The following is a 27,355-nucleotide window of genomic DNA, read 5'->3' as shown; positions in this document are numbered from 1 at the left end:
AGATGGATCTAGGATGGTTTAATTTGCCTCCTTAAATAGGCTATATTCCACATGAATACCATGGGTTTTCAACATCATGGGTCATTTTTTTATTATTATTTTATTTTATAGGGTTATTTTTATTTTGTTATTTTATTTGATTTTGACTAAGTTAAAATGTTTACATGATATTACATTGCGCATTACATTACATCATACTATACCTGGCACAATTATAAACAAAATGATTTAATTAAAATAAAATTATATTAAAAAATAAAGGAAAAAACAACCAACTCCAAGGGTTAATTTGGTTCAATCCCTATAGTTAAAGCACCTCTACTATTGAGAGGTCTCAACGCTCTTGGGGTTAGGTCAAATAGATCTACTAAATACAATTATTGCGTATGTGTAGCAATTATTGATCTACAAAAACCATAAACCACATTTTTAAAAAATTACAAAAAAACCAGCTTTCACATTATTATTTAAAAAAACAACAACAACAAAAAAAAATGCCTCGATACTAAAACCCTTCGATACTTTTTTTTTCAATGTAATCACATTACATAAATAATTAATAACATTTCAAATATATTTAACACATATTATATTAAAAAATAGTCAATAATATTATAATATGTTTTATATCGATTATAATTTTTTAGTTCAATTTCTCATCTTACAAAAAAAAAATTTGAATTCAAATTCATTTTTCCAATTTTTTAATTAATTATAATTTAAACCCTTAAAAAGTTCATAATAATAATAATTAACATCAAATATCCTCTCATTATTTAACTTTTATCATTCATCATTAATTAATTATGACAAATATTTATTTTGGAAAAAATTATTCACTATTAAACATTCAATTCCTTAAAAAAACACCTAACCAAAAGTCATGAAATACTTCAAATAGTGGTTTGAATACTAATTAGATATCAAACATATTCAAATCCAATTAAATCCCCTAAATAAAACACACTATCCCCACAAACTTTAAACGAAGAATCCTCAATCCATTTTCAACTACCATTAAAAAGTCCATCACATCAGTCCATTGAATTTCTTGGAATGCCTCTAGTACCATTAAATAAACATGCCATTAAATACACACTTTAATCACCATAAATATATCTGCATCTTTAAAAGCATTCATGCTGACAACTTTTTACCTGTTTTTACCATTTAAAGAGACACATTTCTCGCTCTAAGCAACAACTATTCAAGATTTTAACATTTGATTTTTGTGTTACAATGTAATGGAAGACTATATAACAAACACATAAAACATGGTTTAAAATAAATAAATCCGCAGTCTTCATTAGTCTTGTTCGTTTTCTTGGGTATTGTGTTGCACACAGGTTTGTCACATCCAGATGGATCAATCTATTTGTTGGGTATACTCTTAATCATGGGAATCCATTGCTTGTAAAATTATTTGATAATGTAGCCTATGGGTTTTAATGATTCATAACTAGGATTTTTATATATGATTTCGTTGACAATGGAAACCTGGAACAATGGCTTCATGGAGACGTAGGGCCTGTTAGTCCACTGACATGGGAAATCCGGATGAAAATTATTCTTGGAATTTCCAAAGGGTAATTAACGTGAACATATGAATTTGTCAGCTTTTCTTGATGCATAAGGCCCATAATGCAAGCATTCTAGATAGATGTTGTTGTTACTGATTTAGAATCATGGATGTGTGCAGGTTAGCATATTTACATGAAGGGTTGGATCACAAGGTTGTTCATAGAGATATAAAATCTAGCAACATTCTCCTGGATAAGCAATGGAATGCCAAGGTTTTAGATTTTGGGTTGTCTAAGCTCCTTGGATCTAAGAAACGCTATGTGAGAACCCGGGTAATGGCCCTTTTGGGTAAATACATGATCCCTATCATGCTATCTGGTTTCAAGGCCCAGTATTTGGTACTGAACCTCAAAAATGTTTTTTCATTTTGCTGGATTACTGGCCTACAAATAGAAGGAATCATTAGCTTTGGTGCAGGAAAAAATCAAGTTTATGCAAGATTTTCCCTTTTATCATTCGGTTAGAGCATGCCAATCTATGGGACTGGGAAAAACTTTAAACTTGTTGAGATATAGTCGGGGTATTAGGGGTCTTTGTTATTACTCATATTGCTAGCAGTTGTTGATGGTGTTTTGTGATTCTGTTTTGATTGAATGTTTTTGCATTTTACTGGATTAATGGCCTAGGAACCAAAGAAAATCATTAGCTTTAGTGAAGAAAAGAATCATGTTTGTGTAATGTTTTTCTTCTATTTTGCAGTTAGACCGTAGCAATCCATGGGACTCAGAACTTAATAGTATATTGGGTATTCGAGATCTTTGTTATTAGATTGATGGTGTTTTATGGTGCCCTATCTATTCAGCTATGTTGCACCGGAGTATGCCAGCACATGAACGCCGAATTTTGGAGTACTTATCATAGAAATTATTTCGGGAAGAAGCCGTGTTGATTATGGCAAACCTACTGGGGAGGTTAGAATATACAATTCCCTTCAATCCATTGCTAAATTTCTTCAATACTTTCATGTAATAAAGGCATATCTTTAAGGTCTTCAATCCCTTGGTGAATTTCTTCATTAATTTAATTTAAATTAATAGAGGCATAACTTTAAGTTCTGAAAGAGGAATGAATCTTTTTGAATATAAACTTTTGCTGGTAAACTTGGTAGAATGGCTAAAAATGATGGTTCTGAGCCGAAGTTCTGAGGAAGTGGTAGATCCATTGCTTGAGGTTAAGCCCACATCATTCCTTTGCATGGATATAAATGTTTCCAAGAGGCCAAAGATAGGCCATGCCATACATGTGCTGGAGGCAGATGAATTCCCCTTTCGTGGTGTATGTTTTTTCTTTGAAACAATAACCACGTCATTGTAGAGTATCAATTCCAGTATAAGATTATATATAAATGAGCAAAGTATCATTCACAATGTTTGTTTATATATAAACCAACTGATATATATGTATACACAAATATTTAAACGGTGTATACAATATATCTATACTCTGTTTACTTGTATTAATACTCTGTTGCCCAATGCTTATTATTGTCATTAGAGGCATGTCATAGTAATACAATCTGAAACCTGGATTTTGCAGGATCGTCGCCTAGGGCGTGAGGCTGCTGCCCAAGCACGTCGTGAGAATCCAGCTAATGACAGAATCTCGAACCCAAATGGTGACAACACTAGTGAAGGTGAAGTCAACAGCCCCAATCACAGAACGAGGTGGAGATTGTGATGACGATCATGGGATTTTTTCTTATTTTCACCGCAGATTCTGTTGGGCCTCATGTGCCTATGCTCCCTCAAAAGTAGACCTAGAAAATTTGTTGATCATAGCCAACTGATATATTATATCATAATTATGGTGCTCATTTGTTATTTGAAGGCCCTGTAACATATGACCGATTGCTGAGAGCACTTAGCATCTGTTTCTGTTAGTGTTTGTCAGTGAAATTTTACAATTATAAAGAAGAATCCTCTCAATTAATTACGCCTGTAGTCTTGTGATTAAGACATGCCATTTTCATGATCAGACCCAGGTTCAAACCTCCACAGACATAAATCCCTGAAATTAACTTGTTAACTAGATTTGACAACCATTCATATGTTCTAGGTAAGAAACTTAGTATCCCCAACTTTGTTGGAGAACATCTGAGTGACTGAAGGCATAAATATGTGCACATTGAGCTCCAATGCTCAAACAAAATATTTGTAAAAGGTAATTGACTGGTCTATGGATGAAGCAAGCATTTGGAGCCTAATTCCTAAGCATTTGGAGCCTAATTCCTAAAGCTAATCCAAGAACTTAAGGCTGAAAAATGATGCCCTAACCCGACACCCACTAGGGCACAAATGATGGGTTTATTTTGAATCCTCTTAAGGACATTTGGAAGGTAGATTTGTGAGAATGCTTGACACATTTTTAAGGTTAAATTCATGGCATAATTCTTAGGGTAAGTCCGAAGAGTTGTTGCAAACAAATACAAAGATCTGAACTTACAAATCTGAGGCAACTTCTGTGAGTTCGCAATGTCTAATCTTTCAACTATCCCTTTGTATGAGATTCTATGTGCAAAATTTAAGCTTATCCAAGACAAACAGTCCAACACTGATCTGCATCCTTTCTTGAGGATACTGTGGAAGATTTGTTCTACAAAACTACATCATACTTACAGATTGTGGTCCAGGTGTTAACAATGAGCACTAAAGTTATTTTAGTTAGAATGAGTAATGATAGGACAGACAACCTTGTATAGAAATTGCAATGAGATTTTGCTTAAAGGTGACTTAATTGTATCACATTGATTTTGACATGACAACATCAGTAAAATTATATAAGTCGTTGCAACTGGTACACCTATGTTTGGTGCATTAATCACTGTATGAGATTGAAGGAATTTGGTGGCATTCTCGATCAGAACTATTGCTTGATTGGCAACAACATGAACATTGTTTTGTACAACATTTGTATTGACTGTGAAGGATTTAAGGAGCAGTAACGTTGTTTTTGCTGATCCTAGCAAGGATTATCAAATAGACTATTTATTGGTCCTTGTGGTATACATTGTTTGGATCTTGTTTTTTCCCTTAATTGTAAGTGCATAAAGATATTAGATTCATAGGACATGGTACCATTAATCATGTGATCTCTTGGACATTTTTTGATTGAATTCTTCAAAACTTATCATTTTCCATTTGATCTTCCACCTTACATTCTTTTTGTGGATATGTGTAAGCAATATGCTCTTCCAATTTATGATGTTTATGATATTAATCATGTATTTGAGCATGTAGATTTATGATATTATGTTGGGAAATTGAGTGCTTGCTGGATTTTCCTTACCTTATATTTTGTATCATTGAGCAACGTACTATACCCACAGTTTAGTGTGATCGATTTAACTTTATATCTATTTATGACAAGTCCTTTTGACATAAGATCGTGGCTTTACCCAAGCAAGATGTAGTTAAACTATTGACCAAGGCTGACATCTCTTGGACACTTACCACTAGGATATCATTCTTAGATCAGAAACATACATCACCGATGGTACCACCTTGTGCCAAATGTCTTTTAGAATAATAGAATACACTATATAGTCTAAAATTCATATTTTTTTGACTTAATAAATTTAAACTTTAAATCTTATTTTTTACGTCATATTTATCAACTCTACAATTCATATTAAATAAACCATATAAATTTTAATTCTTGTATATTTCTCATGATTTATGTTTATGTTTTATAACAATGAATGGAGATATAGCTAAAGAGTGACCTAGATTTTAGACCAGACACTCCCAAATCTTCTACAGAAATATTGCAAATCAAAGCCTAGATGGCAACACTTCATTCGATAGTACAAAACTTAGATGGAAGCATTTCATTTGATAATACAAAACTGAGATGGCAACATTTCATTTAATGACACAAACTTAGAAGGTAGCATTTCATTTAGTCAAGGCACATGCTTCTATATGGTTTATTGAATATATTTTCTCAACATTTCTTCAACATGTGAAGCCTTTGGTGAGGCGAATCTAATCAGTGAAAATTGTTCAAAAGAGAAGAATTAAATTTCATATAACGCTCAGGCTGAAATTGAAGATAGCACCAGTGAATGACTTATCATTAGAATGCAGAGAGAGGTATTGGCACCTTATTTACAACAAAAACTGAACATTGTGGATGAGAATGTGGTTAGGTAGTAATTTGGGAAAGGAATCCAAACTCCAAAGTACCAAGTTCCATACTCACTATCACTGAACAAATTGTCAAATAAGTTGTTCAAATCTCCTGCTACATGTCCCAAGTCACCCCACTTATTAACTCCTATCTTGTTGAGTGCACTACATGAAGCCATGCTATCTGGATTGAAAATATTCTGAAATTATAGTTCAACAAACCAGACAATGTGTTTTGGGTTGTAGTTTAGTGATTAAGATGGGCCATTGGCATGATCAGACCCAAGTTCAAACCTCAGCAGACTTAAATCCCTGAAAATTAACTTGTTAATTGGATTTGACAACCATTCATATGTTCCATGTAAGAAACTCAATAGCCCCAACTTTGTTAGAGAACATCTCAGTGACTAAAGGCATAAATCTGTGCAGATTGAGATCCAATGCTTAAACAAAATATTGGTAAAAGGTAATTGACTCGTCTATGGATGAAGCAGGCATTTGGAGCCTAATTCTAGAAGCTAATCCAAGTATTTAAGGCTGAACAATGATGACCTAACCAAACGCCCATTAGGGCACAATTGATGGGTTATTTTGAACCCTTTTAAGGACATTTGGAAGGTATGAACATATGGATTTATCAGCTTTGTTTGATGCATAAGGCCCATAATGCAAGCATTCTAGATAGATGTTGTTGTCACTTATTTAGAATCATGGATGTGTGTAGGTTAGCATATTTACATGAAGGGTTGGAGCCCAAGGTTGTTCATAGAGATATAAAATCTAGCAACATTCTCCTAGATAAGCAATGGAATGCCAAGGTTTCATATTTTTTGTCGATAGAATATTGGTATTGTCGAATCAAGTTCATACATTTACAAATTGGTTGGCCTCCTTCATTTTCAGATTTTGTAAATTGATATCCTATCAATAAAGTGTTTTGTGTTTGAACATGAAATGGTACTATTTCTCAAATTGAGATGGCATGTTGCCCTGTTCTTAGTCATCTTATGAGCATACATTTTGTAATTATTGTTTGTACCCTATGGATACAAGAGTAAAGATAAAATATAATACCCTTTCTATCTTTTCAATCAATGGGTCTTTCTTTGTGCTACACAAATCCCATTTTTAGGGACAATATTATCTATTTATAAAGCATCTACTATGCATTCTGGATTAGTCAAATAAATGGAATGAATGTGATAGGGATAGGACCTTGAAGCTTTCAAACATGGCTGAGGTGATATATTTTTCTGAGTGACATTTTAGAATTTTTGTTTTATTTAATATTTTAATTTGACAAAATTCCTGTTGTGTGCAATTATATTGCATTGAAGTAAATAAAATATATAATGTTGTGGGAAGTTATAATAATTTGTTATTTATTTGGTGGGCATGAAAGGAAATGCACTTCATTATATATATAAAATGGTGAGCCAGGTTTGTTTGTCATGAATATTTTCCAGTTGCCTTACTGTGATGTAAGGCAACTGGAAAATATTCATGACAAACAAACATCAAACAAGCTATTAAATGATATGGTACAAGCTATTGGGCTATAAAATCAAATTCATACATTTACAAATTGGTTGGCCTTCTTGTGTTGAATCCAATCAATCAATCAATACAACTACCTGTATTTTTAATAATTAGAGTGAACCATTGCCACAGTTGTTCTAGACTCAAAGTCTTACTGCTCTATACTACTTTGGATAATATTTAAACTCCTCATCAAATTAATACACTCTAATATTGCTATGGAACTGTGCAACGAATTCAAAAACTCAAATATTTTTCATAACCCAGGAAGATTTCAAAAGCTTATATTAACAAACTCAAGTGAAATCATGGGCTACTTGCAATGATTGGAGAGAAAATGCCCCTTTAGCTCCTCCTTCATATCATGTACGAATGTTGGGTTTGACACATACTCTGCCAACTTCACCAATCCAAAAAATCAATCCAACTTTGGATCAATTGTTTGCGGTTGTGAATGTGATTAGTTTCCTACAAGAAAAGCATGAACATGTTTGTTGAATTCAATCCAGCTGCATCCTGGTTTCTTTTCTACCCCATTGTCTATCATCATCTTTCACAATCTTGGAATTTCATCCCACTTACCGGTTGCTTCAGTCTGCGTTGATGTGGTTTCTCACACTCAAAAAATTCAAACAGTAAGTAGACATTTCCTGAGGTTGCATCACAACTGCAAACATGTTTTTCACAATGTGTGCACAAATCTGAACTTGGGCCCAAATACTCTGATACAGTTGAATCATCTGCTATGGTAGGCTTTGGAAAAAGAGTTGAAAGGATAGGAAGGTTTCCATACATAGTGTTCCTAACCATTTCTACACTATTTTGAACACCCATGAAATTTGTTGATGAGGCTGTTGAGAAGCCATATAATTGCATCCCTGATAAAAAGGGTATAAAGTAGGCACAAAACAGATCTCTGTCAATTCCCAACCTTGTTGAATGTTCCAGATCTCAGGCCTTTACTTCTAGACCATAGTTACTAGGTTCCTCATACCACTGCCAAATACTTTTCAATGGAATGTTAGGGATCTGGCAGTTACATATTAAACTTTTATTCAGTGAAGTACTATCAGAGTTGTAAGTTTGTTTATCAGGGACTTGCACAACAACAGGAGACATGGCATCTAGAACCTTCTCAAACTCGACTATGGGGCTGCCAATCTCTTGTGCAATATGTTTTGAAATCATTTGATACTCATATGAAGAATCAATAGACTTTAAAATGGAATGAGCCTTCTTGTTTGATTCATCAAGAAAGTGTGAGTCATTCCCAATCCTCATGCAACCAACATCGAAATCTAATATAGTTTCTAAAACTACATGCTCTATATGGTCACTATTACTTGTATCAGTTTCCTTCAGTGCATTATGTGGACATCTTAATATCTTAGATTGTGTATGTGATTGACTGTCCCTAAATGTCATTCCAGGTGCATTTGTCTTGGCACTAGAAGCTAATCCAAGAATTTAAGGTTGAACAATGATGCACTAACGAGACACACACTAGGACACAAACGATGGGTTTATTTTGAATCCTCCTAAGGACATTTGGAAGGTATGAACATATGAATTTATAAGCTTTTCTTGATGTATAAGGCCCATAATGAAAGCATTCTAGATAGATGTTGTTGTTACTGATACAGAATAATGGATGTTTGCATGTTAGCATATTTACATGAAGGGTTGGAGCCCAAGGTTGTTCATAGAGATATAATATCTAGCAACATTCTCCTGGATAGTATTTTGTTTGTTGGCCTGTGGTTTAGTGGTTGAGATAGGGCATCACCATGTTAATGACCCAAAGTCAAACATAGAGATCAGAGCCCTGAATTATAAGTTGGTTGAATTTTATGAGATTTATATGTAATATTAATTCAATAATTAATAAAAAATATAGTCTTAGGCACCCTAAATCAACTTTAGTTCATACATCTTCATAATTTCATTTCTGCTACATCTCTGCATCTTATTTAGATTTTCTCATTCCCATGTTGCAATTGTTCCTCAATTTATGCCTTACGATGTTTCCTTTGCAACATCTATTGCAAATGCTAGTTATTTCCTATATTGGGTTGGAGAGTCTCTCTCGACGCAATTAGTGAAGAATACCATGGGAAAAAAAACCAACTTTCACATTATTATTAAAAAAAAAAAAAAATCTCCATACAAAAGCACCTAATAATTTTTTCAAGTGTAATCACATTGGATAAATATTCAACAACATTTGAAATATGTTTAATGCATATTATATTATAGAAATAGTCAATAATATTATAATATATTTTATATTGCCATATAATATTTTGTGTCTATAGCCCGCATCAAAATAAATGGCTTGAATGAACAAAGTAACAAAATTCCATTACTTCCCATTGATAGAGAACCTAAGAATGAGATAATAAAAGCACACTACTCCTATGGAAAATTCCTTTAGGAAAAAACCACAATGCATAATACATGAATTGAAAACCTGCAAAACCATATCCTATGGAGAATCACGCATAAAAATCCTAGGATGGAAGCTACCTCAAGAAAAGTCATAAACTACTTACAGTCAAAGCCTTAATAATAATCTTTCCAAGAACCAAAAAACTGCAAAGGGTATTACTTCAATTTTATTTTAATTATTTATTTAATTATTTATTTTATCTCATTTTTTAAATTTTATTTTATTCTTATTTTTATGTAATTTGAAAAAGTAAAAATGTTTACATAACATAATAGGTTATGGCATTACAACATCTTTTCTATACTAGGTTGGAAATTCCCTCTCGACATAATTACATAAGAATGCCATGGGAAAATCAACGGGTTGTTACAATATGGAGCTAAAATACTACAAACAATGACTAACTTACCTCAATTTTATTTTAATTATCAATTTAATTTTTTAATTTTATCTTATTTTTATGTAATTTTACTGAGTCAAAATGACATTACAACGTCTCTTCCATACTGGGTTGGAGAGTGCCTGTCAGCACAAAAAAATAATAATAATTTTTTATTCCAAAACGAATAAACAATTTTAACACCAACGACATCCCAATATGATTTGTGTTAACTTTAATGATCCTTTTCTCCATATAATTAATTGTAAAGTTCAGAGTGAAAAACTGTCTACTTTGAAAGAGATGTGAGAGGTTACCAATCTAAGTCTCAATTTAATTTAAAAGACTTTTCGTAGTTGATCCTTTTTGTATGCTTTATGTTATGATTTTGTCTTTTTATGTCACTTAAGTGACGCATAGGGACTACTCGACCATATTATTTGCATCATACATCCACTACAAGGAAAATACCTTCTAGCGAAGGTTATAACATAGGTTTTTAGTCTTACAAAATTGGTAAAAATCATCAAAAAAACCTCCAGTACAACATCCATTTGTGGTAAAAGATGTTTTAATGGAGATGATAATGAAACTTCAACATAACTAAAAAAAATTGGGCAGCCAAAGGTTTTAGTAGATGTTTTCTTAGCGTTGTGCTACCAATATAAAAGCATAAACGATGTAAATTTAAATAAATCACTATGACTGGAAACAAATGTTTAGAGCACGAGTGTGTTAACTTGAAAAAAACACTGGTGATTTAATAATAAAAATGCATCGACTTGTATAATCTATGATACCATGCACTAGGACATTGAATGAAAACAACATTGGTGCCTAAAAAGTGCACCGCCCCATGCTTGTCTTCTAAAAATGCCCCGGGTAGTTCAGGAAGGGTACAGGGGCAGGCAAAAAAACATTTCAAGCCCAGTGCTTTATCTTCTCCAATGCACGGGCTAGTTATGTGTAACAATGCACCAATGTTGATGAGTTGTATAAACAACATCGGTGCTTGAAAATTATAATGCCCTGTGCTTATGCATTTCCAAAAGTTCCAATGTTGTACTTTTCACAAAAGGCAATGGGGCAGGCAAAACAAGTCTTACAGTAATGGTGATTTTACGTAATCTAACTCATCAGTGCGTTAAAGGTAACAATGCATTGGTGCATTAAAGGTGAATCATACCGATGCATCAAATGTATATCTTCCCGATGCATATTCATTTTACAAATGCACCAGGCTTTTGTATATACAAACACATCGGGATACCATTTTTTATTATTATAAATATCATTGTTGAAAAACTCATATTCAAGCCAATGCACATTAATATACAATGTCCCGATATCCATTTTCTATTTTTTTGAAACATCGATCTGTGACAGTGCAATTATTGTGATTTTTAAATCTATTATTCATAACAAATTGACATATATCTTATAAAAATATTCATATAAATTAAATTTTGATTAATGAATTTGTATATGATGTTTGGATTAGTTTGTTTTATCATCAGATTTCACATCTCTTCATTATAATATTTAATCATCCACATATTTCATTAGTGGTGTAACATTTCACAATGACATTGGACAACACAATAGAATAAATTAAAGTATATTTTATTATATATGAAAAAGAGGCTCTTTGTCATACAAAATGAAATAGTTATTGGTAACTCCTTGTCTTTCAATTGGGACACTATGCCTATTACATTAAACAAAATGTCTTATTTTCACAGACAATTATTTCAAAAAATACAACAACTTGCATTGATATCCAAATAGATCATCATTCTTCACTGGAACTGCTGTCAGTGCCCGAGCTACTTCCATGAATTGGCCTATTTGGATGAATGTTTTGTTGATTGCATAATTTTTTTTTGCCTTCTTAAAGTTTCATCTACAAAAAAAAAAAAAAAAGTGTAATGAGTGTATCTACATTGGTGAGAATAATGAAAATTGAAATTGATAATATACATCAATGTAATCGAAAAACAATGTACCATAGCAAGAACTGAGTCTTGAACTATATACATATTATTTCAAAACCAAATCTCATGTCTTCTTTCAACAACTATTTTGTTGGCACATTTCCATACTTTGTTTCCTGCAAGTTTCGTACCCCATAATAAAACATAGATTTAATATAAAGGATTTTTCGGTCTATTAATTATAAACTCAGAGAAGTAAAACAACATAGATACTTATAAATTTCATAATTAATTTTTGATATCCCAACATACACTCACAACCCATATTTAACCCAATGTCAATCAATTCTTCTGATGACTTTTCTTTGTATGTTAGCACCTATTTGAAGACATTCAAGGATGGTTGTTGTAAAACAAGTTAAAATATACAAAAATAAAATATTAAATTGTTATAAGAAAATATTAACAATTACTCACAAACTTTGATATCAACCCTTTTCTTCATTGTCATCTTGTTTTATGTGCTGAATGAATTCCATTTTGTTTTCTTTTTCTGCAAGAAAATACTTGAAACTTAATACTTAATGCTAAATTATTTGCTTATATGCACCTAATAGAAAAAATCAATGATTACACGCATTTGAAGCACATTGTTGTTTAGATGGCTCCTCCCGTGATGCAATTATGTTCATTTCTTTGACCATCTCCTTGTACATTTTTTCGAATATTCTTGATGACATGTTTCAGATATCAATTTAGTGATCCTTTGGAATTTTCATAATCTTCCTAAAAAAATACTAAACTATTTTTATATTGATATATGAAAACTAAATATAACAAAATTGATATTAATAAATGAATGCTTTGTAGTAATATATACATATAGTTTTAGAAAAACATTTTAATTAGGAATATTACTTTTTGAATGATTATTTTTTGTTATTATATTTTTTTTTTCTATTGCAAGTTTGACAAGTCTCATTGACCATTGCTCTTAAAACACTTCTTATAGTTTAAATATAACTTGTTCTTGGAATCATTATATTGATTTCTGTATTGTAAGTGGAAAATACATCTATATGTTCGTTCCACTATATCCCTCATAGTTTTGTAAAAATTCCCCACCTTTCATTAGCCTCTAACACCACTCCAGATGAGCTAAGGACCAATTTATCGTTATTTACATGTTCTATAATTTTTATTTTCTTAGAACACCATTCTTTCCCTTCGTTGTTGGTACCTGTAGAACATTAAACATATGTGAACTAATATATTGTTTGAAACATGTTATCTAATATTCTTAAGCATATTATTAATGAAAATTCAAATAAAAAATTCATATTAAATAGTATTTTTTCATTCACTTGACTCATCCTTTTGCAATTTTTCCATTAGGCTTTTATGCTCTTCTACACTTAGAAGAGAAAGAATCTTATTGAGTTTCCTCATTTTGTGGTTCTGCATGACACACACTAACCAATACATATTAGTTAAACTTACATATAGTTCAAACACATTAAGTTTGTAAAGAATTTACAAAGAACTTGCATTTTCTGATTTTTTGCAGACATTTTGTTTATCAATACACAAGCTATACCACTCAATACATAAGCCATTAAATATATTTTATAAATAAATCACATAATTTTAAGCTAAAAATAGGTTTGGTAACTGATGTGCTTATGTGCATAAACACACTAAGGCGTTCAATTGTTTAGCATCGGTAGCGAAAATTATTTTTTTTAAATAACTTTAAATTATGACGGTGCAATATGTAACGATAAAAGCACCGCCATCATAGTAAAAAATGAAAACATAAAAACTTAAATACAAGTTTTTTGGATTTAATGGTGCTATTTGGCAGAGGCACACCGATGAGTTATATTACATGGGGTACATCGATAAACAAATTCCGTTAAAAAAAACCCAGACAGGGCTGACAGGGTTTGGATTTGATTCAATAAGTAGTTCGTCTTATTTACATGTCAAACACCTTATATATATTAACACAAACCCATTAAATCTAAAATGCCTAAAATGAAAAACCCTAATTGTGAAGTAGTAAATGGAGTTAAACCCTAACGTGAAATTTGTAGTCACATAAGCAAGAAGAAGCAAGGGTTTAAGGTAAGTATTGAATCTTTTTGTTTTTTTTCTGAATTTTAATTAAATCTAAATAGGAACAAAGATTGTAAAAAAATTTATTAGTAAAATCAATAGTAAATTTTTTACTATGCAGGGTTTTTATTTTTTTCTAAATTTTAATTAAGTCTAACAAAAATTGTAAAAAAAATTATTTGTAAAATGAACAGTGAAATTTAAAATTTTTACCATGCATGGTTTTGAGTGAATCATCATACCTTTCAAATTATGATCTTATGAATAGTTATGATGTTCCAAAGTATTCTGTTGCTCCCAATATGTCTCTCTTGCAAATCTCTCCCTTGAAATTTTGGAAAAAATAATGAAATAGTGAATAACTTTTTACTATTTAAAATACTTTATGAAATTAGATTTCGAAAAATTATTTGCCACTCTTTTTTCAATTTGAAAAAAACAAAGTTTCAGTTATATATATATATATATATATATATATATATATATATATATATATATAGTTCGGAACATTGGTGCGTTTCTTAGTAAAAAGCACCAATGCGTTTACTAGTAATGAACACCGATTAAGATAACTTATCAGTGTGTTAATTTTTTTTAACACATAGATATGATAGAATTATTTTTCTTTTTAAAATTTTGAAATCTTGGAAACCAATGCGATTATTCTTTTAGCACATCAGTGTGATTATTATTTAAACACATTGGTGCGATTAGTTTTACAAGAGCACCAATATGCTTTAAAAGTTATTCAAATTTTTTATTTTCACATAAATGAAATATTCATCTCAAATTATCCTTTAAGATGCATCCACATGAGTTACAATAGTTCATAGTATACATTTTCTGCTTAAAGTCACCTTATTCTTGAAAAATGGTTTGAAAACTATATTGAAATTTAGATTGTGGTTATATGGCTCTTGAAATTAATTTTCGGTATGTAGACAAAAAATTATTGCTGATTTTTTCAAGTGGTCAATTCTTCAAATTCTATCTCATTCCATATTTCTTAAAGTCCTTCACGAAGTTCTCATTTTCCATCTCTAGTAAGTTCAAATTTTATTTATATTTCAATTATCTAATTGATTTTTTTAATCCATGTCAATTTGAATAAAAATGTATCCAAATTTGCAGGATCTCGATTCAGAATATTGTTCAGATGTATAAAATATTCGACTAGTTCAAAAACGACAGAAGCTCTTATAAGGAGAAACATACCACAAGAAGTTTGTAGATGAAAATGGACAACCACTTTACCCTGTCAATTGTAACATGCCATATTCCAACCACAATCCCAGGTCAAAGATGGTAATAATTGTTTGGTATAATGTAATTTCAAAAAACCAATTGCATTCTGCTTACTAATATCATTGATGTACTAATGTTCAATATTTTTTGAAATTATGATTCTAGTGATGATGAGCGGCCCACCTACCATCTTCCAGTGCACCCCGCTACAATGTCAAATCATAAGAAGGTTGTATTAAGAGAAAAAAACCAGAGATGATGCATACCAAGAATGGTTGAATTAAAACCATCTATTCAATTCCCACTATGTCTAGATTGACCAATTAGGAATGGATACAACAATAGTAGTTCTTCATCACAAGTTGGCAATGGAGGCAATCAAATAGAGGTTGGTATGGATGATTACTTACGAGATACGACTTCCATGGAGACAATGTTGTTAGATGCATTACAAAACAACAAGCTAGGGGATGCTGCTCATATCATTGATACCTTTTTCGAAAGCCTGAAATATGCTTCCACCACCCCACTCTTTGGAATTGGTGGCCAATAAAAGTCTACCTAGCTGGGGACAATGATGTTATTGTATAATTTGAAACAAATTTTGGCATGTTGAATGCATGTTTCTCGACAATATTGAGGTAATTGACCATGATCAAGTCCCTTATATTTTGATAAATCTTATCACACAATCAACATTAAAAATGGTCAATTTTATGAATGTTAAATATTGACATTGTACATTCATATTTCCCACCAACTATAGGTTATTCAAAGATAAGGTTCTTCTGAGTGATATTGTCTTGCCTAGTAGTTGCGAAAAGGCAAAGTAGTTGTTTAAAATGTTGGGTGTTGAGTACATATCATATCATATGTGTTTGAATGATTGTATCCTATATAGAGGATAATATGCAGATAAAGATAAATGTTTGAAATGTGGGCATGACAGGCACCATAAATAAAAAAAGGGTAAGTCCACATGGTTCTCCTCATAAGATATTGAGGCACATGCCTATAATCCTAAGGATTCAAAGGATCTTTCGTTGCAAAGAATTAGCCATGTTGCAAGGATGGCATGCCTCACACATAAGTGATTCGGGAGTTATGGGAATCCCAACAGATTCAATAACCATGAAGCACATAAATGATACATGGCTCGAAAAATTCAAGGATGAAGTACAAAGTCTACGACTCAGCATAGCCATGGATGACATCAACCCATACTCCAAAACACAAACTCTTCTATTTGGCCTATAGAAGTGATCAATAACGACATCCCCAATGGTTGTACATGAAGAATGAACATCTTATGTTGGCTCTCATAGTCCCTAGTAGAAGAAAAGTGAAGAATATGAATGTCTACTTACAACCATTGGTAGATGAATTGAAAGAATTATGGGAAGGGATACATGTATACAATGTATTAAGACCCATCACAACAAAGAGGAGTTTTACATTGTATGGCATATTTTCTTACACCACACATGATTATCCAAGCTTAGGAGTTTTCTCTGGTAAATTACATGTTTATTGATTTGTTTATATATGTAACAATATTGTTTCACATATTAATTTAATTTGCTGCAATTGTTTTGATCTTCATGATCACTAACGTGCCTTGTATACAATAATTTCACAAGTCTTGTAACAAAAGGGTATCATGGATGTAAATGTTGTGGACCTTCTCTGAAGGCTAGGTGGTCCAACCACCTACGAAAACCCATGTATGACTGATCCAGGGTATTCCTCCCAGAAGAACACCCTTATAGAAGAGCAACATCCATTTTCAATGGTAATCTAGAGATAACCAAAGGTCTGCAAAAATGAAACGAGATGAATGGATTAGAGCATATGAGAGAGAGAAGGAGAAGGAGATTACAAACATGTTTGATTCAAGTGGGGAGCCTATGTTCGATGATCTAGAATTATTTGACACCTATATTGAGAAATTTCCCATTGGGATGAAAAGGAAATATGTCTTTAATGAGCACCCATATTGGGAGCATCTTAAGATTGCCCACTTAATATATCCCATCCATATATTTCAAAATGTTTCATCTTCTTTATGGAGGAACATATCATCGAAAGACAATAACACACTAGATGTTAGGAGAGATCTTATTTCTTAAAAACTAAAAAGAAACATTGGCTAAGAAGAAAAAGTATAGGAGAGGCTAGTCCCTCTTTGTATTTGAAAGAAGGTGGTGTCTCATGGATTTTAAAGAAAGATGTATCTTTCTTTTGCAAAGGAAGTTATAATGGGTGTGAGGGTGCCTTATTTATATGGGTCTTCACTACGATGCTACTTCATTGTGGAAGACCATTTGGCAGGGTTGAAATTGCATGACCATCTGAACCCTCTAAGAGTACGTATGTCAAAAACACGATTTTATTATTTGTTATTTTTTTTATGCCATGGGATAAAATATAATTACTTTTTGTATGTGTTTACTTTGCTATGTCATTATCCTTTGCTCCTGCATGGGTGTGTGAACCATGACTTCCCCCAAGAACTATGATGTGCCATATATAAATTATATGCATTTGTACATTGGATCACATCAAAGGAGATTCATATGGCTAGCATTCCTGGTGGCGTCAAGAGATAGCTGAGATTGTTTACAAGTTTGAGAAGGAACTTCTGTCGAGTTTCATGGACATGCAATTTCATGTTCTAATTCACCTAGTAGATGAGGTTGAATTAGTTGGGGTGGTTTCTTGTCATTGGATGTTCTTCTTAGAGAGGTACATAAAAAAATTGAAAGGTTTTTTTCAACAAAGGAAAAAAACTAAGGGGTGTATTGTAGAGGGGTACATATCATATGAGTCATTCTATTATGCCACTAAGTACATCAAGCAAATTGACAACACACCAAGAGCGGTGATTTGAGACGATGAAAGGGATGAAGAGAAAAGAGAAGGGGAGCTTCTCCAAACGAATGGAAAAAGGCACGTGATAAAGAGTAAGTGACTTATCATTTGTCAAATTTCTACATAGTAACTATTCACACTGAACTTCATAATTTATATTTTGATCTCATACATACTATATATGTCGGTTTGATTTCATCAACGAATTCATAAATTGAAGCCATCAACAAATTCATTCTTTACAATTCGGAAGCGACACAACCATGGGTCACATTGTACGAACATAAGAGGAGGAAATGGGATAGTGACATGAAAGAATTCAAATGGTTGAATGGTAGAAGCATGCCTTATCATAATCATTTAAAATAAAATATGCCAATGATATGCCTCAACAGTTGGGTTGATGACCAAGTAAGAGAGAAATATGGTGCATCTAGTTGTTACGCATGTGCTGAAAAGGATGCACTAAACATAGGGATTGGGTGCAACAACTCAGTAACAATCTCTTTCTGTACATTTTTAACTTCCTAATGCAACTTTGAATTGTAGCATATATATTTTATATTTTAATTATGTTTGGGTTATTAGACACATGACACTGTGATTTTTTCACCTTTTTATAAGTGCATTTTTTCCCATCTATGTGGGCATGTGGACATCATTTTTATACAGAGGATGTCGATGATGGATGCATGACACAAACTGTGGATTGGAAGTCAATTTCAACCAATCTAGTCATGTTAGCCACCATAATCAAAACCTAATACATGAGACATTAGGTTATGTCAGAAAGATACAAGAGATCATTGAAGTAGACTTCTCTTTGTCCCAATGTGTTATTTTTAGGTGCAAGTGGTGGGACACCTTTGAATGGAATAATGTAAGGGAAGATCACAATAGTGGGCCAATATGTATCAACTCTAGAAAGATGTGACATGAAACTAGGGAGCCTTATGTTTTCCCCAAACACTGCAACTAGGTATCTTTCTACCCAAATGTTTTGGATAGGGATTGATGGTTTGTATTAAGACACGACCCTAGATCAAAACATATTTTTGAGAACAACAATGATATCGTGTCAAGTGACGAAGATAATCAGGGTGATGACAAAAAAGAGTGATTTACTTGTGTTATTTCATCATTTATACTATTGTTGTATGTTTTGTTTTCTTTATTTCACTAATTATATTGATTTTTATTTGTTTTGTTGGCATTTTGTATAGTCGGAAAGATTTACAAACACTTTTACACCTTTTTTTTGTTTCTAGTGGAAATGTTTTTATACTTAAAACTAAGTATTTCCAATCGTGTAATTTATGATTTAAAAATTAAAATTTTAACATATTTATTTAATTCTATGTTTGTGATAAGTATTATTTTGTGATAATTTAGTTTTCAACTTAGCTGTTTGTTAATTCACATACTTTTATCATTGCTTTTGGAAATATATGTTGACTAAAACCACACATAATGAAGTAATTTAAAAATATGATAGCAATCAACTTACAAAATAATGACAAAAACAACAAATATTGGAAGATTTGCATCCATAAAACTTTAAGGCCAATAAAATGCTTATTATTGGAGATCATAACTTTTTTGTAATAACAATTTTTAGGGTAGGAGAGTTTATTAAAAAAGAGTAAATATTATAATGGAAAATAACATTTATTCATATGTAATTGTTTTTTGAAAAAGAATTTAGTTAGAATGAATATGTATGAACTATCCATACTATAGAAAGATATTTATGTTAATTTTACAATTATAGTTCCAACCATATTAAACTTTGTAATTTATAAAAATATCTTTGCATATTTTTATTTAAATTAAGCTTTTTTACATGTGATTTCATACATAAAATTTTGATATAAGTTCACCAATATATAATCTATAATAAATAATATATATCATTGCATAAAAATAAACATCATGATGATAACCATATAACAAACATAAACATCATCTAAAATACACATTCAAATTCACTAACATTGCCTAATTATGTACACCTCTAACACATATAAACATTATTGGCTAGCACACAAATCTAATAATTTAACATACATCATTATTGTGATCACATCTAATAATATCCCATGCTAATTATATCATTTTTTATTCGTCTTGTTGGTATTTTACATAATTGGTAAGATATTAAATTTAAATTTAAATTGCTTGAAACTCTCATAACTTTCATGAATAACTCTTATAAATATAAATTTTAAAGTTATATTAAATGTAAATTAATTATAAAAAATTATGGCTTAAGTTTTTTAAATTTAACTATATATTGAATTTTGTAAATAAACTTAAAAGATTATGTTTTGTATTTTTAAATAGATATTGTTGATAATAGTTTATTGAATGCATTTTTTATTTTTTATTAATTTAAATATTATATATTAAAAAAATTATAACTAAAATTTAAAAATACATATTAATTTAAAAATTATATTTTAAATAATATTCTAATTAATAAATATTTTTTTAATGATGCTTCATTCATAATTATTATTAATAAATAAACTTTAATTTATTAAATTTATAAAATCAAATTAATTGTAATGTTATTTTTAAATCCAATATTTTATGAACAATTTTTAAATTATAATTGATTTTATAAACCAATTATATATTTTAATTTATTATAAATATTTTGAAATTTTAATTTAATGATTACAAGTTGCAATATACGTTTTGAAAATTATTTGCAAAGATTAATTAGATATTGTCTAACTCTTGTATATTAAGTATAAGTCACAACTTTCTGATTTCTATGCTTTTTTTTTTTTCTGAATATGACTACTTCTATTAACTGTGTAAAACATATATACAAAAAGATTACATAGGGCAAGGTTTAAGATTTCTCAGTCTCTTTGGCCTTGCCCACATTGCAGCACCCGCGAGCTCTATTACATGACACTGATAAACTGTCCATGGCTGGACTGAACAGAAGAAACACATAAACATATTGACACTTGGACACAGACATATAACACTGAACACATACATTGGACACTTGGACAGGAAGGCCGACATATGGAAATTGAGACAAAAATCCAAAAATACCATAGCAACATCATTCTTCATTCGTAGACTGGAGCTGCTCTTTAATTCGGCATCCGAAGTGAAGCGTGTTCTCAGAATCCGAGAGCTGGATGATTTTGTGAGGACTGTCATTTCTGGCAAGTTCCCTTGGACCTGGCCAGGGAGCCGCATGCACCAGGGAATCAGCAACATAATCCAAATTGAAATCTAAGTCCTCCATTTTCTGTTTTCCTTTGCTCAAATCCGGCGGATGAAGGTTTACGGGAACCGAGGGGCCTGCGTCTGGATTCATATGGAGGCCTGGTCTTTCCAGTTTCCTCTCTCCTGCAGTATACGGAACAGACCATCCCATCCCCGGTACAAGCACAGGCTGAACTCCTCCGCTCTCTCCACCCATGGGCAGGCAGGCAATTGGGGATTCATCCCTGCTGTTGTGCTGCTTTTGTTGCTGAGGCTCCAAATCATGTTCAACTTCAATTGTCACAATCAGAGAGGAATTAACATGCGGACAGGGGAGGCGATACCTGAGAATTGGAGGCTCCCTGCGACTGTCTCCCTCAGCTGGGCTACTCTCCCTCTGCCCTCCCACTTCGTCGTTGCTGTCCTGAAACCAACGAGGATGGGAGGTGACCTCAATTGAGGAAGAGGGGGAGTGATGGTCATCTCTCGGCGGAGCGCGTCCCTGAATTCCTCCTCTCCTGCTACCCATTCGCAGCCTGTCTCGCGGCATGCTGTCACCGTCAATGCTCTGGATAGTCGCCCAAATCAACGCTGCTCCCAGTGGCAGGTCCGAATGCGGCCTCCAATCTCGCTCAGGAACCAGAACCAGTCCTGAGGGCTCGTTCCACGAGCGGGCGACCAGTGCCCCTTGCCAGAACGCACTCCTAATTCCTAAATCTTCCTCACAGACCTTACCAACCCAGTGACAAAGCAAATGCATCTGGCGTACCCAATGACCCTGCAAATTCACCTCGCTAACAGCAAGGAATGTCAACCAAACGTTCAACAGAGAACTCACCGTCGTTTTCCCTGTGCTCTCCGCCGTCTCACCTTTGCCAGGTTCCCACCTCGGCTCTGCTTTCACCTTGCGGCGAGCACAGAGGAGGGTCACAGAACCAGACGCGCTTGTAACCTGCAAACCCGCCATACTCTTCCACTTAACCTCCTTCCTCCCTCGCATGCTTACCTGCTTCCCTCGAGCCGAGAGGACTGGCATTAATGCCATCCCCTTGCCAGCCTCCGCCTTATTTACTCCCCTTGAATTTCTTGCAACGTGGTACCGTCCCACCTTGAGGTCTTGACACCCGGCCACGTGATGGCCCGTGCCACTCTTGCTTGTCTTAATCACCCGCATCCGGGTTTCTGATTTCTATGCTTGACTATGACTAGAACGGTAGTTTTGTTTAGAGGTTTGTACAATTTAATTGTGCATAAAATTGATTTTGTTTTGTAGTGACTATTTTTTAGACATGTTTTATAAACATTTTTTTTTCTATGTTTTCTATAGGCAGGGACTATGCTGCTTGTGGCCCTTGTTTGAATAAGAATTTAGTTAGAATGAATATGTATGAACTATCAACGCAATAGAAAAAATATTTATGGTAATTTTACAATTATAGTTTCAATCATATTAAACTTTGTAATTTATAAAAATATATTTCCAATTTTTATTTAAAGTAAGTCGTTTTGCATGTAATTTCATATATAAAATTTTGATATAAGTTCACCAATACATAATCTATAATAAATATAATTTCATAAAAATAAACAACATGATGATAACCATTTAACAAACATAAACATCATCTAAAATACACATTCAAATTTGCTACACCATTTAATTATATACACATCTAACACATATAAACGTCATTAGCTAGCACACAAATCTAATAATCTAACAAGGCATCATCCTCGTGATCACATCTAACAAAACACAAACATTGTCTAACATTATTACCACACACATCCTCAAATGTACATCTTATGTCAAATAATTTATATAACATATGCACATCTATCTGCAAACACATTAAATGAACATATCTAACATGAACTAACAATATGCACATCAACACCAACATATAAATTATGTACATCAACATGAACAAAAATAATGCACCACATATATATATATATATATATATATATATATATATATATATATATATATATATATATATATATATATATAGATATATATATATATATATATATATATATATACACAAACAAATCAAATAACTACTATAAAATATCTGGTACAACAATACCAGTGAAGGCCTAGTTTGTAGCAGAAGATGATGGATGGCCAATTGCTCAAGAGTCGAAGTAGGAGGTGGTTGGTTTGCTCTCTTAGGAGAAAAAAGTAGTGGTTCATGAGGTGAATGAGGAGGAGGTGGAGTACTACCATAAGGATCACCACCCTAATCATTATTCGATGGGGTAGTACTGCCAGGTGAAGACTGTGCATTTGTTGCATGACCATCCCTCCTCATTGCCAGTGGCCTAATATATCCAATAATATGACGCATAAGACTCATCATATCGCGCAACAAGTCCCTCTAGAGCTCTAGGAGCCTAGGATCTACCCTAATGTCTTAATCCGTCGCACAGAAAACTCCCTCCTCAACGAAAAGTCTAGAGATTCAGTCACTCAACTCCATCTTGAATCTAATATCAGGCCAACATGGTCACATGCCCACAGGTATCTACGTCTAAGGACATCCCTCACCTGCCGCCGCCTCGACCATCTCCACATCTGCATCTGGTGGGGGAGGAGGCATGTCCCCAAAAATATGTGCTAATATCTACAAGATATATAGTACACAATAATAACTGGACAATTTCAATAAACAATATAATAAAACAAGTTAAAGAACGTGTTAGAATAAATTTTATTCTAATTAATTAATACAATAAAATGAAACTAGATTAATTTAAAGAAAACACCAATATTACCTCTATCATCTGTTGAATCATCCTATGTGAAGAGGATGTTGGGAAACTATTGCCAATCTATCCCCTCATAAGGACATGACACCATGATGAACATGTGGTTGGCCTCACTGTCTAATAGCCCCAATGCGTTGGTGGAAATCCTAACTGGATACTTCGGCTGGCCCCTCTTGGGCATCATATCACCCCACATGTGCATTCGTACCTTAGTCATCAGCTTAGGAGGGTGACAGTCAAAAGTAGGCCTCATCTTCGAAAACCTCTCAAAAAATAAACAAAACAAATCTGAAGAAAAAGGGAAGTTCGACCTCCCATGTATCATAGCATGACATCTATCTAAAGCTATACAAAACTACCGCAAAAAAATGGTAGACCATTTGATACATCGTGGCCTCTGCACCAAAGAATCAACATAAAACAAAAGAGGGAAACTAATGCGCTATCCATCACTGATAGAGTGCGCAATCATAGTCATTAATAGTGAGAGGCACCTAACCCTCTATGCACCAAAATAAATGATCCATAGCTATTCGCCAGACACCTGAAAATCCACTAGAGAGACTATGTGATCTCCAACATATCTCTGAGAGTAGATAATATGACACTCTGCTGAAACACCATAGGGGACATAAGGGAACTAGGGAAAATCCTCCTCTCTCTTGCATAGACCAGTGATGAAATATATGTCCTCCTCAGTGGACTAATACCACATGCCAAGACTGACACGAAAAGCCTGCTGTTGGATATCCCACCAATGGATCAACTGTACCAACAACCCGAAGTGTCCCTTCACGGATGTAGCCTTCTCATAGTACTTAAGGAGGCCTACATTCCTCAAGATGCCTTGGGTCGCTGTTGTAATAAAGTGAGGGTACAAATCTCACTCCCTCTCTCATGCCTCCTATTGTCGTACCACATTGTATTAGTCAACCCATTGCTCCTACTACTATTGCTTCTCCCTCCGTTGATGTATCTACATGATTGACATATAAAACACATCAACCTCATACATAGAACAATTTCTTTTTATTAAATAAAAAATGTGTTTATAAATATGGGCATATATCTTTCAATTAAAAAAAAAAAACAACCACGATGCGTGAAAAAAGAGGAATGCACTGGACACGGTGTTTCAAAAATCCGAAATGCAGCGAACACAGTTTGTACATCAACTTGACATGCTAATTTTGGTTTGCACACATACATACCATTAGCTATTTTATTTTTCAATGTGGTGCGTTGACATAACATTTTGCGCCGGTGTGTTAATTTTAATTTGACACACCACACCAAAACATTTAGGTTAATGAACACACCGAGCTATAAATTTTTAATATTATGCGGTGCGTTTGGTAAAAATAAACGCACCAAGAAGTTACTTTTACTAGACACATCACCGTAGAAATTATAATTTTTAAAATGGTGTTTCATGGAACTTCATAGTCAACATGTTTCCATTTACCAAACACATCCAACAATATTAAAAAAATATGGTGCGCTAAAGTTACACACCGATTTACGGTGCACACTGTAAATTTATAGGGTGCACCATAAACAATGTGAGCCGAAGCTCTCGAATTCACCGCACATAATTTTTGTTTTTCAAAAACAATGTATTTTTTTAGTTAATTTTCAATTTTACTCCGCTAAAAATTTAAATTAGTGAAAAACATAGACATTACCTGGACATTTTCTCATCAAGGAGGCATGGTTTCCATGTAAATGAAAAAATAAAATTTGACCACTATTTGACAAAGTTCGAAAGGCATACAGTGAGCAATGGATAGAAAGATGACAAGCAAGGGAAGCACTGATCGTAGGGTGCTTCATAGAGGAAAAAGTAGCACCGATGCTGAAAATTGTAAAAATTAATTTTACAAATGGTGAGTTTTTTTTATTTAACCTTGTTCTGGTGCACTCGAGTACCTGACACATCAGTGCAGATTATTTATGAAGCACACTGCCATTTTTAAATTAAAATCCCTACTGTGGTGCACCATGTTATTTACGAGCTGGGGAATTTCAAAACAAGAATAACATCGATGCTTCATGGGAGTAATGCACCGAAATGGTGAAAATTAATTTTACGATTGATTTTTTTTTTTTTTTTTTCTTTTAACCTTTGTCCGTTGCTATCAAGTAGTTTACGCATTGGTGCTCTGGTTTAACCTAGTGCACTTCTATTTTAAAATTAAAACCCTGCAATGATGCACCATGTTGTAAACACACCGGTGCTCCAAAGTTACTTAGCACATCATTATTTTTTAAATAACTCTCGAACGATGCACCATTGTCTATTAAGCACAAAGATGTACAACTCTATTAATGGCGTTGACGCTTATTATATGAGTAGCACACCAATGGTTTTTAAATTAAAATTCTTGCCACGGTGCACCATGTTTTTACACGCCGAGGCTTTCGTAAAAGAGGAAAACATAGGTGCTTTATATGAGTATAGCACCAGAATGTTGAAAATTAATTTTACGAATAGGTTTTTTTTTTATCTGATGCTATCAAGAATATACACAATGGTGCGCCTTATATATGTAACACACCATTTTTTTTATTTGTATAAAAAATAACCCTACAATGGTGCACCATTTTCTATCAAGCACTAGGGCTTTCAATGCAATTAACAACATTGGTGCATATAACATAAGAAGTGCACTGCTGTTTTTAGATTAAAAACCCCACAATGTTGCACCTTATTATTTATGCACTAGGGCTTCATGAGAGTCTAGCACTAGACTGGGAAAAATGAATTTTATGACCAACACTTTTTTTAAGTTTAACCCTTTTTGAGTGTTATTGAGTAGTATACACAGCGGTGCACATTATGGACTTAGCACACCATTATTTTTATTTTTATAAAAATAACTCTGTCATGGTGCACCATATGATATTAAGCATCGATGCATATAATTATAGTAATGCACCGGTGCGTTAGTGTATTACATACACACCATTAAAAAACATCTGCTAAAATATCTGCCCACCCAACTCCTCTAGTGACCTCCACTACAGATGAATTTTTGGGCTATTTTTATAGGGGCTTTCGCGAAAACTTCCACTATAGAATCTTTTCATTGTAGTGATAAAAAAG

At 32.9% G+C, this 27,355-nt stretch overlaps 1 pseudogene; it reads left to right on the top strand.

The window, feature by feature from the left end:
* LOC149220726 (putative serine/threonine-protein kinase At1g01540) overlaps nucleotides 1–3,258 on the top strand; it is a 91,501-nt pseudogene extending 88,243 nt beyond the window's left edge.
* Nucleotides 3,259–27,355: the final 24,097 nt, after the last annotated feature.

Source organism: Pinus tabuliformis, chromosome Q (genome assembly GCF_031772625.1).
Source record: "Pinus tabuliformis cultivar Carrire ecotype Pingquan chromosome Q, CPIR1, whole genome shotgun sequence".
Lineage (NCBI taxonomy): Eukaryota > Viridiplantae > Streptophyta > Pinopsida > Pinales > Pinaceae > Pinus > Pinus tabuliformis.
This window is presented reverse-complemented; position numbering and strand designations above follow the sequence as displayed.